Source organism: Giraffa tippelskirchi, chromosome 2 (assembly GCF_054371585.1).
Source record: "Giraffa tippelskirchi isolate mGirTip1 chromosome 2, T2T-mGirTip1v1.2.pri, whole genome shotgun sequence".
In the NCBI taxonomy this organism is placed as follows: Eukaryota; Metazoa; Chordata; class Mammalia; order Artiodactyla; family Giraffidae; genus Giraffa; species Giraffa tippelskirchi.
The window spans coordinates 232,805,158-232,822,966 of record NC_137276.1 but is presented as its reverse complement, the minus strand read 5'-3'; the positions used below and the strand labels follow the sequence as shown (position 1 = coordinate 232,822,966).

The 17,809-nt window shown below is 41.9% G+C and overlaps 1 protein-coding gene across 5 annotated transcripts in view; it reads left to right on the top strand.

The window, feature by feature from the left end:
• Positions 1–13,566: 13,566 nt before the first annotated feature.
• COL6A6 (collagen type VI alpha 6 chain) overlaps positions 13,567–17,809 on the top strand; it is a 130,064-nt gene continuing 125,821 nt past the window's right edge. For all 5 annotated transcript variants that reach the window (XR_014077720.1, XR_014077723.1, XR_014077721.1 and 2 more), the window contains exon 1: positions 13,567–13,676. The gene's annotated coding sequence lies outside the window, so the exon portion shown is untranslated. The remainder of the gene's footprint in view (positions 13,677–17,809) is intronic.

The following is a 17,809-nucleotide window of genomic DNA, read 5'->3' as shown; positions in this document are numbered from 1 at the left end:
GGATTGGAAGATCCATAAGGACGAAGACCACATCTGGCTTTACCCCTCTGCCCATCTGCTGCCTACACAGGGCCCTAAGTTTAAAAATGAATGAATAAATAAGTATAGTGAAGTGAAGTGGGTCAGTCGTGTTCGACTCTTTGTGACCCCAGGGACTGTAGCCTACCAGGCTCCTCTGTCCATGGAATTTTCCAGGCCAGAATCCTGGAGTGGGTTGCCATCTCCTTCTCCAGGGGATCTTCCCAACCCAGGGATTGAACCTGGGTCTTCCATATTGCAGGCAGACGCTTTACCGTCTGAGCCACCAGGGAAGCCAAAAAAGTATATTAGAACTACCAAATTTACAGATAAGGGAAATGAGAGTTGAAGTTAAAAGATTGGCCTAAAATGTCTCTCAGTCTGGACTAGAACTCACTTTTCCACACTCTTCATACAAGCTACTTTCCTTTGGGCAGTGGAGCCCCTTCCAAACTCAGTACTCTTTCACTTGAGGGGGGAAGGGATTACCAAATGTACTTCAAATACTCCTAATGGGAGACTCCACACAAATGCAGCAGCATTGTTCTAATAACCCTTGTGAGGCTCTATTGAGGCAACTTGAGTCTGTGGCATTCTTTCTTTCTTTGAGCTTGTTTTCTTCTCCAGGAAAAAATAATTGACCTTATCTCACTATTTTTGGTTTTATTTATTTAATTGTATTTTATTGAAGTATAGTTGATTTACAGTGTTGTGTTAGTTTCAGGTGTACAGCAAAGTGATTCAGTTCAGCTTCCTTTTCAGTTATTTTCCCTTATAGTTTATTACAAAACATTGAGTATAGTTCCCTGTGCTGTAGGTCCTTGTTGTTTATTTTATATATAGTTGTGTGTATATGTTAATCTCAACCTCCTAGTTCATCCCCGTTTCATAACTATAAGTTTGTTTTCTATGTCTGTGGGTCTGTTTCTGTTTTGGAAATAAGTTCATTTGCATTTTTTTGTCTCATTATCGGTGAGTGTTATGCCTCAGACCGGATGGAGGTCAGCCTAAACCATCTGACTTGAGCTGTTTAAAAAAAAAAAATTCTACAGCTTCAGACAAGAGCAACTGGTGTGCTTAATCTTCATACAAGAAGTTAGCCATTCAAAAATATTCACTCCCCAAGGGCATTTTGGAAAAAAAGTCAGTTGAGGCAAGCTGTGATTAAGAGGGAAAAAAAGAACAGAATGCAACTGTTTCTTTGGTTCACTTGGAAGAGAAAAGCTGCTTGAAATGTAACTTTCTCAAGCAGTGATCACATCCTTGGACCTCTGCCTTTCTAATCAAATTTCTGAGATTACATATACATATGTGTATATGTACATACATATAAATATTTCATTTAATGAACAACTGGTAAAATTAGATCCTTACTCTCTGCTCTGTGGAGCTTTACCAAAGCACTTCAATGTTGCTGAGTGATTGAATACTAATATTTAACCCTGGCATACAAAGAGAAGAAATTATATCTAACCTAGCTGCGCCTCATCCAGGAGCTTCTACACAGTACCCTTCCTGATCTGCATAGTAATTGGTTCTGTTATTTTCCATGTTGATTGGAAAAACACACACACAACCTAAAAACTCTGAGTTGAGTTTTATTCCGTGTCTCACTGAGGACTATAGCCTGCAAGATAGCTTTTTAGTAGCTCTGAGGAACTGCTTTGAAGATATGAGGCTTGGGAGGTACAGGCCAATGTAGTGTGATTTTGGTTAAAGAATACATGCAACCCAAAATGCGCCTCAGTGGAAGGTCACTGCTAATTACAAGGAACAGATTTTTCAGTTAATGATTTTAGTGCTTTTGTAAGTATGGGAAGATGTAAGGATGCGGGTTCATAAAAATTTCTCCTGAAATATATCTAACTTTCTGAAGTCTTATTTGGCCTGTTTCCCCAAAGTACAGAGTATCTCTTCCTATTCTTCATCCTTGAACTCCTTTCAGGGTGTACTATAGATTAGTGACTGCTGCTGCTGCTAAGTAGCTTCAGTCGTGTCCGACTCTGTGCGACCCCGTAGACGGCAGCCCACCAGGCTCCGATGTCCCTGGGATTCTCCAGGCAAGAATACTGGAGTGGGTTGCCATTTCCTTCTCCAGTGCATGAAAGGGAAAAGTGAAAGTGAAGTCGTTCAGTCGTGTCCGACTCTTAGCGACCCCATGGACTGTAGCCTACCAGGCTCCTCCGTCCATGGGATTTTCCAGGCAAGAGTACTCGAGTGGGGTGCCATTGCCTTCTCCGATTAGTGACTACAGTGGCTAATGACTTAATCCTGTAGAACCAGATGGTGAGCGGCATTCCTTTGGTTTACATCCACCAGGTCGCTTCCAACATTGCCTGCCTTCCTTTTTCCGTTGCCTCTTCTTGGAAACATCACCCAGAGTGATTTGTACCTTTCTGAGCTCTTTCTCATGCCTTGACTCCTAGCCTCCACCCTTGTGAAGCTTCCAGTCTAGCAGGGGGACTGATATAAATGAGATAAACACTCAAACTAAGGGTTAAACATGGATTTGTGGCGTGTTATGAAGAAAAATAATAAGGTGCCATGGGAGAAAAGTCACAAAGGAGATCTAATTTATGAGGACAGGAGAGGACCTCCCCGAGAAAAGAGGATTGCAATAAAGACCTGCAGGATGAGGACTGAGCAGAGAAAGGGCAGAGGCAGAAGAGTGGCCAGACAGACTTCCCTGGTGGCCCACTGGTTGAGAATCTGCCCGCCAGTGGAGGGGACATGGGTTCAATCCCTGCTCCAGGAAGATCCCACGTGCTGCAGGGCACCTGAGCCCACAAGCCACAGTTACTGAGCCTGGGCTCTGGAGCCCATGCTCTGCAACAAGAGACGCCACCGCATTGAGAAGCCTGTTCACTGCAATCAGAGTCACCCCTGCTCGCCGCAGCTAGAGAAAGCCTGAGTGCCACAGCGAGAAGCAGCACAGCCAAAAATTAAATCAATAAAATTTTAAGTGGTCAGAGAAACTACAATGACGTATCACCTTATGCCAGTCAGAATGGCCATCATCAAAAAATCTACAAACAATAAATGCTGAAAAGAGTATGAGAAAAGGGAGCCTTCTTGTATGGTCGCTCAGTCACTAAGTCGCGTCCGACACTTTTGCGACCCTGTGGACTGTAGCCTGGCAGGCTCCTCTGTCCATGGGATTTCCTGGGTAAGAATATTGGAGTGGGTTGCCATTTCCTTCTCCAGGAGATCTTCCTGACCCAGGGATCAAACCTGCATCTCCTGCTTGGCAGGTGGATTTTTTACCACTGAGTCAGCAGGGAAGCCCCTTGCAGTGTTGGTGGGGATGTAAATTGATTCAGTGTCTATGGAGAAGTCAGGACAATTGTTTCTTGGAAGGAAAGCCATGACAAACCTAGACAGTATGTTGAAAAGCAGAGACATTACTCTGCTGACAAAGGTCCGTATAGTCAAGGCTATGGTCTTCCCAGTGGTCATGTATGGATGTGAGAGCTGGACCGTAAAGAAGGCAGAGCACCAAAGAATTGATGCCTTCAAGCTGTGGTGTTGGAAAAGATTCCTGAAAGTCCCTTGGACAGCAAACCAGTCAATCTTAAGGGAAATCAATATTTCCTTTATTATGTTATATTATATTATATTCCCTGAATATTCATTGGAAGGACTGATGCTGAATCTGAAGCTCCAGTATTTTGGTCATCCAGTGTGAACAGCCGACTCATTGGAGTCCTAACACTGGACTCACTGGAGTCCCAGTCCCTAATGCTGGGAAAGGTTGAGGGCAGAAGGAGAAGAGGGCATTCGAGGATGAGATGGCTGGATGGCATCACCGATGCAATGGGCATGAACTTGGGCAAACTTTGGGAGATGGTGAGAAACAGGGAGGCCTGGCCTGCTGCAGACCATGGGGTCACAGAGTCAGACATGACTGGGAGACTGAATGACAGCAACAACTATGGGAAACAGTGTGGAGATTCTTTAAAAAACCAGGAATGAAACTACCACATGACCCAGTGATCCCACGACTGGGCATATCCCCTGAGAAAACCATAACTGAAAAAGACACAGGTGCCCCCCAGTTGCAGCATTGTTTACAACAGCCAGGACATGGAAGCAGCCCAGATGTCAGTCGATAGATGAATGGATAAAGAAGTTGTGGTTATATACATACAATGGAATATTCCTCCTCCATTTGAGTCAGTTGTAGTGAGGTGGATGAACATAGAGCCTGTTATACGGAGTGAAGTAAGTCATAAAGATAAAAACAAATATGATATAATAATGCATATATATGGAATCTAGAAAAATGTTACTGGTGAGTATATTTGCAGAGCAGAAGTAGAGACACAGACATAGAGAACAGACTTGTAGGGCAGTAGGCAGGGCTTCTCAAACCTTGCTGCACATACACATTGCCTGGAGATCTTGTTACACTGCAGGCTGATTCACTAGGGCTGGGGATTCTGCATTTCCAGCCGACTTTGATGGTATTCTACAGGGGTTGAGCTGAGAACCACACTCTGAGTAGTAGAGGTGTATGGCAAAGGTTGGCAAAGTTTTTCTGTAGAGACTCAGAAAGTAAACATGTTAGACTTTGCAGGTCCTGCTGTCTCTGCTACAACTCCTCCACAGTGTCATTGTGATGAGCAGTGACGAGCATTCAGATCAGTAGACTGTGGGTGAAGCAGATTATCCTCCATAATGTGGGGACCTCATCTAATCACTTAAAGATTCTAAAATAGGACAGGACAGTCTTGTAGGATGTTTAGAAGTATCCCCACCCTCTGCCCACTAGATGCCAAACACACAGATCCCTCCTCCAGCAGTAAAAATCAAAAAATCTCTCTAGGCATGGTTAAATGCCCCCAGGGACAAAAAAATCTCCTCCAGTTGACAAACACTAGTATAAATAACTTTGAAATGCAGGCACCATTGCTCCAATTAAACCAGTGCTGCCTGGCTGCCCATGGAGGTCCCATAGAAACAAGTTTATCACTTTCCTGAAAATCAGGCTCAAAACCCACTTCCACCAAAGGTTACCCTCCCTCCTCCAGATACCACTTCTGTGACTATCTTTCCCTTATGCACATTATACTCCATCACACTGTTTTCCAAGGGTCTTTTTATAGTCTCACATTGGCTGTATACTTTGTCCTCTTCCACTGAACCAAGGGAAACCTTTATAAGAGGAGTAGATAATTGTACTCAAATCCAAATACTGCTGTTTGCCACCTTGGGATCTTGGGAGAATCACTCATCATTCCTGAGTTTCAATATTAATATCTATAAAACAGGAAGAGCTGAGTCTCCTTCACAAAGTTGTTACAAACTTTTGAACTACAAAAACACAGTCCTGTCCAACTCTTTGTGACCCCAAGGACTGCAGCACACCAGGCATTCCTGTCCTTCACCATCTCCTGAGCTTGGTCAAATTTATGTCTATTGAGCGGTGATGCCATCCAACCATCTTGTCCTCTGGCATCCCCTTCTTATCCTGCCTTCAATCTTTCCCAGCATCAGAGTCTTTTCTAATGAATTGGTTCTATGCATCAGGTGGCCAAAGTATAGGAGTTTCAGCTTCAGCAACAGACCTTTCAATGAATATTCAGGATAGAGCTCCCTTAGGATTGACTGGTCTGACCTCCTTGCAGTCCAAGGGACTCTCAAGAGTCTTCTCCAACACCACAGTTCAAAAGCATCAATTCTTCGGTGCTCAGCTTTCTTCACTGTCCAACTCACATCCATACATGACCACTGGAAAAACCATAGCCTTGACTAGACAAACTTTTGTTGGCAAAGTAATGTCTCTGCTTTTAAATATGCTATCTAGGTTGGTCATAACCTTCCTTCCAAAGAGTAAGCGTCTTTTAATTTCATGGCTGCAATCACCATCAGCAGTGATTTTGGAGCCCAAAAAATAGAGTCTGACACTGTTTCCCCATCTATTTGCCATGAAGTGATGGGACCAGATGCCATGATCTTAGTTTTCTGAACGTTGAGCTTTAAGCCAACATTTTCACTCTCCTCTTTCACTTTCATCAAGAGGTTCTTTAGTTCTTCTTCGCTTTCTGCCATAAGGGTGGTGTCGTCTGCATATCTGAGGTTATTGATATTTCTTCCGGCAATCTTGATTCCAGCTTGTGCTTCCTCCAGCCCAGTGTTTCTCATGATGTACTCTGCATATAGGTTAAATAAGCAGGGTGACAATATACAGCCTTGATGTACTCCTTTTTCTATTTGGAACCAGTCTGTTGTTCCATGTCCAGTTCTAACTGTTGCTTCCTGACCTGCATACAGATTTTTCAGGAGGCAGGTAAGGTGGTCTGCTATTCCCATCTCTTGAAGAATTTTCCACAGTTTGTTATGATATACACAGTCAAAGGTTTTGGGCAACCCACTCTAGTGTTCTTGCCTGGAGAATCCCAGGGACGGGGGAGCCTGGTGAGCTGCTGTCTCTTGGGTCGCACAGAGTCAGACACGACTGAAGCGACTTAGCAGCAGCAGCAGCAGCAGCATAATCAGTAAAGCACAATAGATGTTTTTCTGGAACTCTCTTGCTTTTTCAATGATCCAGCAGATGTTGGCAGTTTGATCTCTGGTTCCTGTGGCTTTTCTAAATCCAGCTTGAACATCTGGAAGTTCTCATTTAATGTACCATTGAAGCCTAGCTTGGAGAATTTTGAGCATTACTTTGCTAGCATATGACATGAGCACAATTTTGCGGTAGTTTGAACATTCTTTGGTATTCCCCCTTTGGGGGATTGGAATGAAAACTAACCTTTTCCAATTCTGTGCCCACTGCTGAGTTTTCCAAATTTGCTGGCATATTGAGTGCAGCACTTTGACAGCATCATCTTTTAGGATCTGAAATAACTCAGCTGGAATTTAATCACCTCCACTAGCTTTATTCATAATGATGCTTCCTAAGGCCTGCTTGACTTTGCACCCCAAGATGTTTGGCTCTAGGTGAGTGATCATACCACTGTGGTTATCTGGGTCATTAAGTTCTTTTTTGTATAGTTCTTCTGTGTATTCTTGCCACCTCTTGTTAATACCTTCTATTTCTGTTATGTTCATACCGTTTCTGTTCTTTATTGTACCCATATTTGCATTCAATGTTTCCTTGGTATCTCGAATTTTCTTGAAGAGACCTCTGTTCTTTCCCATTCTATTGTTTTCCTCTATTTCTTTGCAGTGTTCATTTAGGGAGCCTTTCTTATCTCTCCCTGTTGTTCTTTGGAACATAGGATTTTTCCCTCTAAAAGCAGAACCATGGCTTTCACGTTTTTGGTGAAAGAATAACCAGTACAGGGAGTCAAAAATACTAAATGAACAATAAATGCATGAATTTGCATGTCATAGTTTGCATTTTGTTTTAATTTATTTTCTTCTCCGATACCTTTTAAAGTAATGTAGGCAGAGTCCTTTCTGTGTCCTTCTGATATTAATATATAAATTACCTAATGGGGCAATTGCCAAGGCAATGTAATTTACCTCGTTAATGACTTCACATCCCCAGAAATGATGATGCTAATTGATAATTCTACCTACCCCAATTGTCCACATCTTCATTTTCTTACTGAGCACCCATGAGTGAGTTAGTGAGTGCCAAGTGACTTCAGTCATGTCTGACTCTCTGAGACTCTACGGACTGTAGCCCACCAGGCTCCTATGTCCACAAGATTCTCCAGTCAAGAATACTGGAGTGGGTGCCATTCCCTCCTCCAGGGGGGATCTTCCCAACCCAGAGATCAACCCACGTCTCTTTTGTCTCCTGCACTGGCAGGTGAGCTCTTTACCACTAACACCACCTGGAAAACCCTGAGAGCACCCATGCTTCAGAATTTGTCCTTCAGAATTGGCTGAGGCAGTCCTCTTCCAGAAAAATCACCTCTTCAACTGTCGGCCCTCTCCCCTGCCAAGGCATCCAGATGATGCTTTTCTGATTTCCCACAGCGCTCAGGGTTGCCCACCTGCATCGTAGCACAGATCTGGCTCCCTGCCTCCCCAGTCAGCCTGCGAGGACACATGGGCAGGGGGTGGAGCTGTGCTTGCTGGATTGGGTGTTCCTGGGGGCTGGTGCACTGTCTGGCTAACGCAGGTGACTGCGCTCATCAGTATGAGCTTCAATACCATGCGCCCACTGCCTCCACCTCCACAACGCATGATACCAGAGATTCAGCATCTCAGAAAAGCTAAGCCTAGATCTTTCCCCCATGCCAGTTATTTAATATTGCAAAACAAATCATTCCAAAACACCATGGCCTAAAAAGTGACAATTTATCTCTTGTGGTTTTGTGGGCTCTCCTGGGCAATTCTTGCTGAGGAGCTTAATCAGATGGCAGTTGGGGCTGGAGGTATCAGAAAGCTTCGTAGTCACACATGTCTGGCAAATGGGTTGAGGTGGCCGGATCATCTGAGGGCTGGCCAAGTGTCTCTTTCTTCTCACTTAACTCCTCTATGAGGCTGGCTTCTTCACAGCATGGTGGCTTCAGAATAGTTGGACTTTTCACGTGGTGATTTGTGGTTGCTTCTCCAAGAACCCCATGAACAAGGATGGAAGCTGCAGGCTTCTTAGACACGGTGTTGAAAGTCTCAAGACATCACTTCTGCCACATTCTACTGGGCACATAAGTCATAAGGATAACCTGGGTTCAAGGAGAGGGAAATTAGATCTCCCTCTCAACGGGAGCAGTAGCAAAGAATTCTACCACTTTTCTAATGAGGACAGTTTCTTGTCCCTGACAATGATTTCTTTTGCATTCTTCTCAGTAATTTTTTAAGGGAATGTATAGTGGAATGAAATAGAAATTCATTTATTTTCTATTTGGGATACTAAGTTTCCTTACCAGCCTGGCTTTCATAAGACATGAATAGTCTCTTTTCAAGAGCCCCTATTTCCTTCTTAATTCTTACATTCTATTGCTGAGCATTCTTTTTTCCTTTCTTATTAATGCTTTTAAAAAAATACCCATAAAAGAACAATGTAATAAATATTTCTGACCCAGGTTTAATACTAACATCATGCAATGCTTGTTTCACCTGGAGTGGTGTGGGGTCGGGGAGTGGGGAGAGTAGATAAGAAGGAGATGGGGTCAAAGGATGTTTAAGACTCAGACACTATAGTGCTTTAACGGACATAAGGAATTTTGAGTAGATGTATGATTTCATCTTATTTTCTAGCTTAAAATAAACCACTCTAGAATAATCTGTAGTTGGGAAAGATTGGAAGTGGGAAACCAATTAGGAGGCTTTTGCTATAATCTAGGTGAGACAATGGGGTCTTAGATTAGGGTGGAAGTAAAACTAGTGTTGAGACATGGCTGGATCTGAGATCTACTTTCTAAAATAAAAACACACTTGCTCCTGGGTGTGAAAAAGAGAAATCAATGATAACTCCCATAGTTCTAGCCTGGGCAACCGTAGAGGTCATGCATTTTACAGAGATGGCAGATGCGGTTAACATGCATCATTTTAACAGTTAATTGTTCTTTAATTATTGTATTTATTACAGGCCAATAATCAAATTGTAGGCCCATGTCCCTCAACACAGGCAAGTACTGTGTTCACATTTGATAGATTAGTTGATTCCACTTCTATCAGTTAATAGCTGTGTGACTTTTGGCAACTTGACTCAATCTTACCTGTAAAACAAGTATAGTATTTATTGATACTCATTGGGCTACTGAGAGAGTTAAGTGTTGCCCTTAGAAAAATGCCTGGCCTATAATAAGTGCTCAGTAGATATTAACTCTTCTTATTCATTCCGTGAATCCTCCCACCAACCAGAGATCCTATAAGTTACTCTTTGCTGTATTTGCTCAATGTAAGGTCAGAATATTTTTCAGACATTTTGCAGTTGTTTTTCTTTTTTTTTTTTTTCTTTTTTTTAATTTTTTTTATTTTTTATTTTTTATAAATTTATTTATTTTACTTGGGGGCTAATTACTTTACAATATTGTAATAGTTTTTGCCATACATTGACAAGAATCAGCCATGGGTTTACATGTGTTCCCCTTCCCGAACCCCCCACCCACCTCCCTCCCCCTCCCATCCCTCTGGATCATCCCACTGCCCCGGCCCCGAGCCCTTGTCACATGCATCGAACATGGAATGGTGCTCTGTTTCACATATGACAATACACATGTCTCAATGCCATTCTCCCAGAACGTCCCACCCTCACCTTCTCCCTCAGAGTCCATAAAATTGTTCCATGCATCTGTAAGTCATGTCTGACTCTTTGTGATCCCATGAACTGTAGCATGCCAGGCTTCCCTGTCCTTCACTATCTCCTGGAGTTTGCTCAGACTCATGTCTATTGAGTCAGTGATGCTATCTAACCACCTCATCTTCTGTTGTCCCCTTCTCCTCTTGCCCTCAGTCTTTCCCAGCATCAAAGTCTTTTCCAATGGGTCAGCTCTGCATCAGTTCAGTTCAGTTCAGTCGCTCAGTCGTGTCCGACTCTTTGCGACTCCATGAATTGCAGCACGCCAGGCCTCTCTGTCCATCACCAACTCTCGGAGTCCACCGAAACCCATGTCCATCAAGTTGGTGATGCCATCCAACCATCTCATCCTCTGTTGTCCCCTTCTCCTCCTGCCCCCAATGCTACCAAGCATTAGGGTCTTTTCCAATGAGTCAATTCTTCGCATGAGGTGGCCAAAGTATTGGAGTTTCAGCTTCAACATCAGTCCTTCCAATGAACAACCAGGACTGATCTCTTTTAGGATGGATTGATTGGATCTCCTTGCAGTCCAAGGGACTCTCAAGAGTCTTCTCCAACACCACAGTTCAAAAGCATCAATTCTTCGGCGCTCAGCTTTCTTCACTGTCCAACTCTCACATCCATACATGACCACTGGAAAAACCATAGCCTTAACTAGACAAACTTTTGTTGGCAAAGTAATGTCTCTGCTTTTAAATATGCTATCTAGGTTGGTCATAACCTTCCTTCCAAAGAGTAAGCGTCTTTTAATTTCATGGCTGCAATCACCATCAGCAGTGATTTTGGAGCCCCAAAAAATAAAGTCTGACACCGTTTCCACTGTTTCCCTATCTATTTGCCATGAAGTGATGGGACCAGATGCCATGATCTTAGTTTTCTGAATGTTGAGCTTTAAGCCAACTTTTTCACTCTCCTCTTTCACTTTCATCAAGAGGCTCTTTAGTTCTTCTTCACTTTCTGCCATAAGGGTGGTGTCATCCGCATATCTGAGGTTATTGATATTTCTTCCGGCAATCTTGATTCCAGCTTGTGTTTCTTCCAGCCCAGCATTTCTCATGATGTACTCTGCATATAAGTTAAATAAGCAGGGTGACAATATACAGCCTTGATGTACTCCTTTTTCTATTTGGAACCAGTCTGTTGTTCCATGTCCAGTTCTAACTGTTGCTTCCTGACCTGCATACAGGTTTCTCAAGAGACAGGTCAGATAGCTCTGCATCAGGTGACCAAAGTATTGGAGCTTCAGCTTCAGTATCCATCCTTCCAGTGAATATTCAAGATCGATTTCCTTTAGGATTGACTGATCTTATCTTCTTGCTGTCCGAGGGACTCTCAAGAGTCTTCTCCAGCACTCCAATTCAAAAGCATCAGTTCTTTGACACTCAGCCTTCTTTATGGTCCAACTCTCACATCTGTACATGACTACTGGAGCTGGCAGAGAAAATTCATGCCAACTTAAGCATGTTACCATGTCTGAATCTCTTCGGTTATCTCTTGATTTTCTTAACCTCCAACTTAGGAGATCAACAATTAAAGAGGATCAGTTAAGCCTAATTCCTACTTTCTGCCATCCTAAGCCATGTATGCTTTTAACTTAGCTGCAACGAATAAAAAATATTTTATCAATGACCCAATATATTTCATTACCTCTCTGGTCCTTCAGGGTATTGCTGGACAGCTCTCCAACTAGCTGATGTCATTGTTGGCTTTTGTGAATTGTGTCAGTATGGCTGCCCTTCTGTAGATTCAGCCAAATAGAGAAAAAGAGAAACTTGGAGATAAAGAGCCTTTATCCAGAGTTAATGGGATCAACTGCCAACAGCAGGAATTCACAGTTGACATTCATTGAGAAAGAAGATAATTTAAAGAAATAATTTTCAATAAAAAATAATTACAGACAGATGACAGGGTACATTCTAACACACAAGATAAAAGTCCTCCTTCCTCAGAACTTGATAGCATGCAAAGCTTTACCCCAAGGGAAGCACTGTGATGTAGTGAAAAATGTCCTGGACTCAGAATTTGGGGACTGGCCAGGACCTGGGCAATGTTTAGCTTCTTTAACTCCCAGATATTTCCTTTGTAAAGTGGGAATAATAATTCTTGTCAGCCTCACAAGGCTGCTATCAGGATTCAGGGAGGTAATGGCTGTGACAGGACTTGGAAAGGTAAGGAATATAATTCCTCAGCAAAGGTTACGCCTATAACAGCCTGTACAAGTATTGAGTAAAAATGTCTGGTGGGGAAAGAAGAGGAAGTAAATACATAGCCCTTCTAGGTCATTCTTGCTGGTGTTTAGTTGCTAATCATATCTGACTCTTTTGCGACCCCATGGACTGTAGCCTGTCAGCCTCCTAGATCCATGGGATTTCCCAGGCAAGAATACTGGAGTGGGTTGCCCTTTCCTCCTCCAAGGATAAAACGTGCAACTCCTATGTCTCCTGCATTGGCAGGCAGATTTATTTATTTATTTATTTTTACCACTGAACCGCTAGAGAAACCCAGGTTATTCCGTAGACAGTGTCTTTTCTAGGTTGCTTTACTTACAAGTTGTCCCATTGTGAAGATGGCAATTACAAGAGTAAAAATAATGCTGATAGCTAACATGATTTTAATATCAACAGCATGGCAATGCTACGCCAACTCCTTTATGTGTATCGGTTCATTTAACCCCAACAACAGTTCCTTGAAGTGACTGTGGCTGCAAACACCATCTTATAGATGAGAAATGGGCTCAAAGGGCTTAAATTACCTGCCTGTCCTCCAGTTAGTGGGTCACATGAGCAGGATTTTAATCGTGCGGTCTGACGACAGAGTCTGTGGGTCTAACTACCAGGTGGCACAGCCTAGACCTGAATCGTGGTGTCATTGGACTGCAACCTCAGTGTTGGTGTTGCCGAGTCATCTTTAGTGTAGTGAATCCCTCTGGGCCTCAGGAATTCGTTCTCACTCCCCTATTCCCTGGTCACACCCTCTCTTGTTCCTCCTATTTCCCGTTACTCGACTAACACAGATGTTGGGGGCTATACGGGTTTGGGTGACACTTGCTGTTGGAGAAAATACACCTCAAAAATGTACACTGGAAAGCACAGTAAGTTACCCTATTACTGATGTATCAGAAGCGGGTGAATACACATGAATACATGAATATGCACGTTCATGGGGCAGCCCCTCTCTACAGTCACTCCAACCCCAGATGGATGTAGCTCCCCTCTCTTCAATCTTTGGCATTGAGATTGTCTCCATTCAAGAAGAGGAGAAGGGGAAAGGCATGGAGGGCCACCCTGCAAGAGGAATAGGGCTAACCGGAAGCGGGTGATGTCACTTCCGCTCACATTCCGCCGGCCAGGACTCCATTGTTAACCACTGCAAGTGGGTCTGGGACATGCAGTCCCCAACTGGCAGCCACAGCGCCGAGACGTGTCTACAGCACCGAGGAAAGCAGTACAAAGTTTTGGTGAGCACCTAGAGGGGTCTGCTACCAGACTCATGGTGCTAGGTGGTTTATCAGGGGTGAAAATTTGTTGATTTGAGTCCCTTTATTTGAGTCCCGTAAGATGCCATGGCGAGTTACGTATTTGGGTAAAGTTTTTTTGATTGAAAGATGTTCAGGTTTCCTTGTTTCCCACGCCACTAAAATTAAACTTTTCACAGATGACAGTCACAGGGGGAGAAATTTCCCCCTGTAACTGTTCCATATCTGCCCACAACACATCACTAGGCTCTTGGCCGGACTGCCCTTTTTTTTTTTTTCTCTTTCCTCTAACTGTATTTAATTTTAAAAATTGGTTATTCTTTTCTATACATTTATTGGCTCTCAGGTACACAGATAGGATTAATTCTAAACTTTAGTTCATTATACACATTCATCCCTGGGTCCTTTCTATTTATTTGCTTGCTGCTTAATAATATAACAAGCCCATGAAATGCTGCTGCTGCTGCTGCTAAGTCGCTTCAGTCGTGTCCAACTCTGTGCGACCCCATAGACGACAGCCCACCAGGCTTCCCTGTCCCTGGGATTCTCCAGGCAAGAACACTGGAGTGGGTTGCCAGTTCCCTCTCCAATGCATGAAAGTGAAAAGTGAAAAGGAAGTGACTCAGTCGTGTCCGACTCCCAGCGACCCCATGGACTGCAGCCTACCAGGCCCCCCCATCCATGGGATCCTCCAAAACTGGAATAGTAACAATAACATATATCTGTAATAAGTTCCCTGTAAATTCCATTCTCCTGCCTCCCACATCCTATACATCCTAGGTCATGTGTTCATTATTCTTTTGCTTTCTTTCCCAATAGATTCTATTTTTTTAAGTAGTTTTAGATTCACAGCAAAACTGAACAGAGGTACAAAAAAGGCACAGAAATTTCTCACGTACCCTCACACCCACCACATGCACATGCATAGCTCATTAACAACCCCCACCAGAGTGGTACATTGGTTACAACTGATAAATCTGCATGTACACATTATTACCACCCAGAGTCTATATATTATGGTTCACTCATAGTGCTGTACATTTTATAGTGAAGTCTCTCAGTCGTGTCCGATAGTTCTATGTTTAAGGTTTTGAGAGATCTCAAAACTGTTTTTCACAATGACTGCACCAATTTATATCACCACCAACAGTGTACAAGTGTTCCCTTTCTCCACATCAGCAATTTGTTATATCTTGTCTTTTTGATAATAGCCATTCTAACAAGTGATGGGATCTCATTGTGGTTTTGATTTGCATTTCCCTGATGATTAATAATAACTGACCATCTTTTCACTTGTGTGTTAGCCATCTGTATGTCTTCTTTGGAAAAATGTCTGTTCAGATCTTGACCATCTCTAAATTGAGTTGTTTGGTTTTTTGGTATTGCATGAGTTCTTTATGGGCTTCCCTGGTGAGTTCTTTATATATTTTGAATATTAACCCCTTATCAGATACATGATTTGCAAATATTCTCTACCATTGGACAGGTTGCATTTTCATTTTATTGATGATTCCTGAACACCTCACCTCACATATGCATGCAAGAGCTTCCCCAGGAGTAGAATTGCCAGGGCACAGGGCTTGAGAATGTTCACTTTTATAAGATAATGCCAAACTGTTTTCCAAAATGGTTGTACCAATTTTCACATGCACCAAAAATGTATATGAGGTCTTGCTCATTTATGTCTTGCTCATCTATTGATTCTGTGAGACTTTTAAATTTTTGCTGATTATAAGATGACATCTCAATATGATCCTGATTCATATTTCCCTGAGCATAAATGAATTTGAATATTTCTTCATATAGTCAGTGCCTAAATGTTTTTCAGACAGGTCTATGCTTTCAATTTATGTTTTTTGCCCAATTCATAGAAATTCTAGCAGTATTATATATTTTTGATACCAATTTTTTTTCCAAACTTTATTTATTTTGTATTGGGGGTATAGTTGATTAACAATGTTGTGGTATTTTCAGGTGAACAGCAAAAAGACTCAGCCATACACATACATGTATCCCTTCTCCCCCAAACTCCCCTCCCATCCAGGCTGCCACATAACACTGAGCCGAGTTCTTTGTGCTATACCGTAAGTCCTTGTTGGTTGTCCATTTTAAATATTGCAGTGTGTACATGACCTTCCCAAAGTCCCTAACTATCCTTTCCCTCTGGCAACCATAAGTTTGTTTTCTAAGTCTATGAGTCTCTTTCTTTTAGTAAATAAGTTCATTTGTATCATTTCTTTTTACATTCCACCTGTAAGGAATGTCATATGATATTTCGCCTCTGTCTGACTTACTTCAGTCAGTATGGCACTCTAGGTCTATCCTTGTTGCTGCAACTGGAATTATTTCATTCTTTTTAATGTCCAAGTAATATTCCATTGTGCATATGTACCACATCTTCTTTATCCATTTCTCTATTGCTGGACATTTAGGTTGCTTCGATGTCTTGGCTATTGTAAACAGTGCTTCAATGAACATTAGGGTGCATATATTCTTTTGGATCATGTTTTTCTCCAGATATATGCCCAAGAGTTGGATTGCAGGCTCATATGGTAGCTCTATTTTTATTTTTCTAAGGAACCCCTATATTCTCCATAGTACCAATTTACATTCCCACCAAGTATAGGAGGGCTCCCTTCTCTCCACACTCTCTCTAGCATTTCTTGTTTGTGGATTTTTTGTTGATAGCGATTCTGACCAGTGTTAGGTGATATTTCATTGTAGTTTTGATTTGTTTATCTCTAATAAATAGAGATAGTGAACATCTTTTCATGTGCCTATTAGCCATTTGCTTGTCCTCTCTGGAGAAACTTCTATTCAGGTCTTCTCTCCATTTTTAAGTGGGTTATTTGTTTTAATGCTGTTAAGCATCATAAGCTGTTTGTAAATTTTGGAAACTAATCCCTTATCGGTCACTTTATTTGCAAGTATTTTCTCCCTATCTAAGGGTTGTTTTTTGCTTTGTTTATGGTTTTCTTTGCCATGAAAAATCTTTTGATTTTAAGTAGTTCCCATTTATTTTTGTTTTTTTTCCCCCCATTATTACTAGGAGATGGATCAAAAAAGATGTGGCTGTGATTTGTGTCATAGATTGTTCTGCCTATGTTTTCCTCTGGGAGTTTTATAGTGTCCAGCCTCACATTTAGGTCTTTGATCCATTTTGAGCTTATTTTTGTGTATGGAGTTAAAGAATAATATAAGTTCATTTTTTCACATGTGGCTGTCCAGTTTTCCCAGCACTGTTTGTTGAAGAGACTGTTTTTACAATATTGTGTAGTCTTGCTTCTTTGTCATTGATTAATTGACCATGGGTGCATGGGCTTAATTCTGAGTTTTTTATCCTGTTCCATTCATCTACATTTCTATGTTTATGCCAGTACCATACTGTTTTGATGACTGAAGCTATATAGTGTAGTCTGAAGTCAAGAAGCCTAATTTCTCCAGCTCCATTTTTCTTTTTCAAGATTTCTTTGGCTATTTGGGGTCTTTAGTGTCTCCATACAAATTTTGAGATTCTTTTTTATTAGTTCTGTGAAAAATGCCATTGGTAATTTTATATGGATTGCATCGAATCTGTAGATTGCCTTCAGTAGTATAATCATTTTGGAAATATTGATTCTTCCAATACATAAACATAGTGTATCCTTCCATCTGTTTATGTCTAATAAAGTAGACAACCTGGAAGAAATGGACAAATTCTTAGAAAGATAAGGTCTCCTTAGACCGAGGCAGAAAGAAATAGAAAATATTAGCAGAACAGTCACAAGCACTGAAATTGAAACTGTCATTAAAATCCTCCCAACAAACAAAAGTTCGGGACCTTAAAGATTCACAGGCAAATTTTATGAAACATTTAGAGAAGAGTTAGCACCAATCCTTCTGAAACTGCTCCAAAAAGTTGCAGAGGAGGAAAACTTCCAAACTCATTTAACAAGGCCATCATCACCCTGATACCAAAACCAGACAGAGATACCACAAAAAAGAAAATTACAGATCAATATCACCGATGAACACAGATGCAGAAATTCTCAACAAAATACTAGCAATCTGAATCCAACAACATTGAAAACGATTCTACACCATGATCAAGTGGGTTCATCCCAGGGATGCAAGGA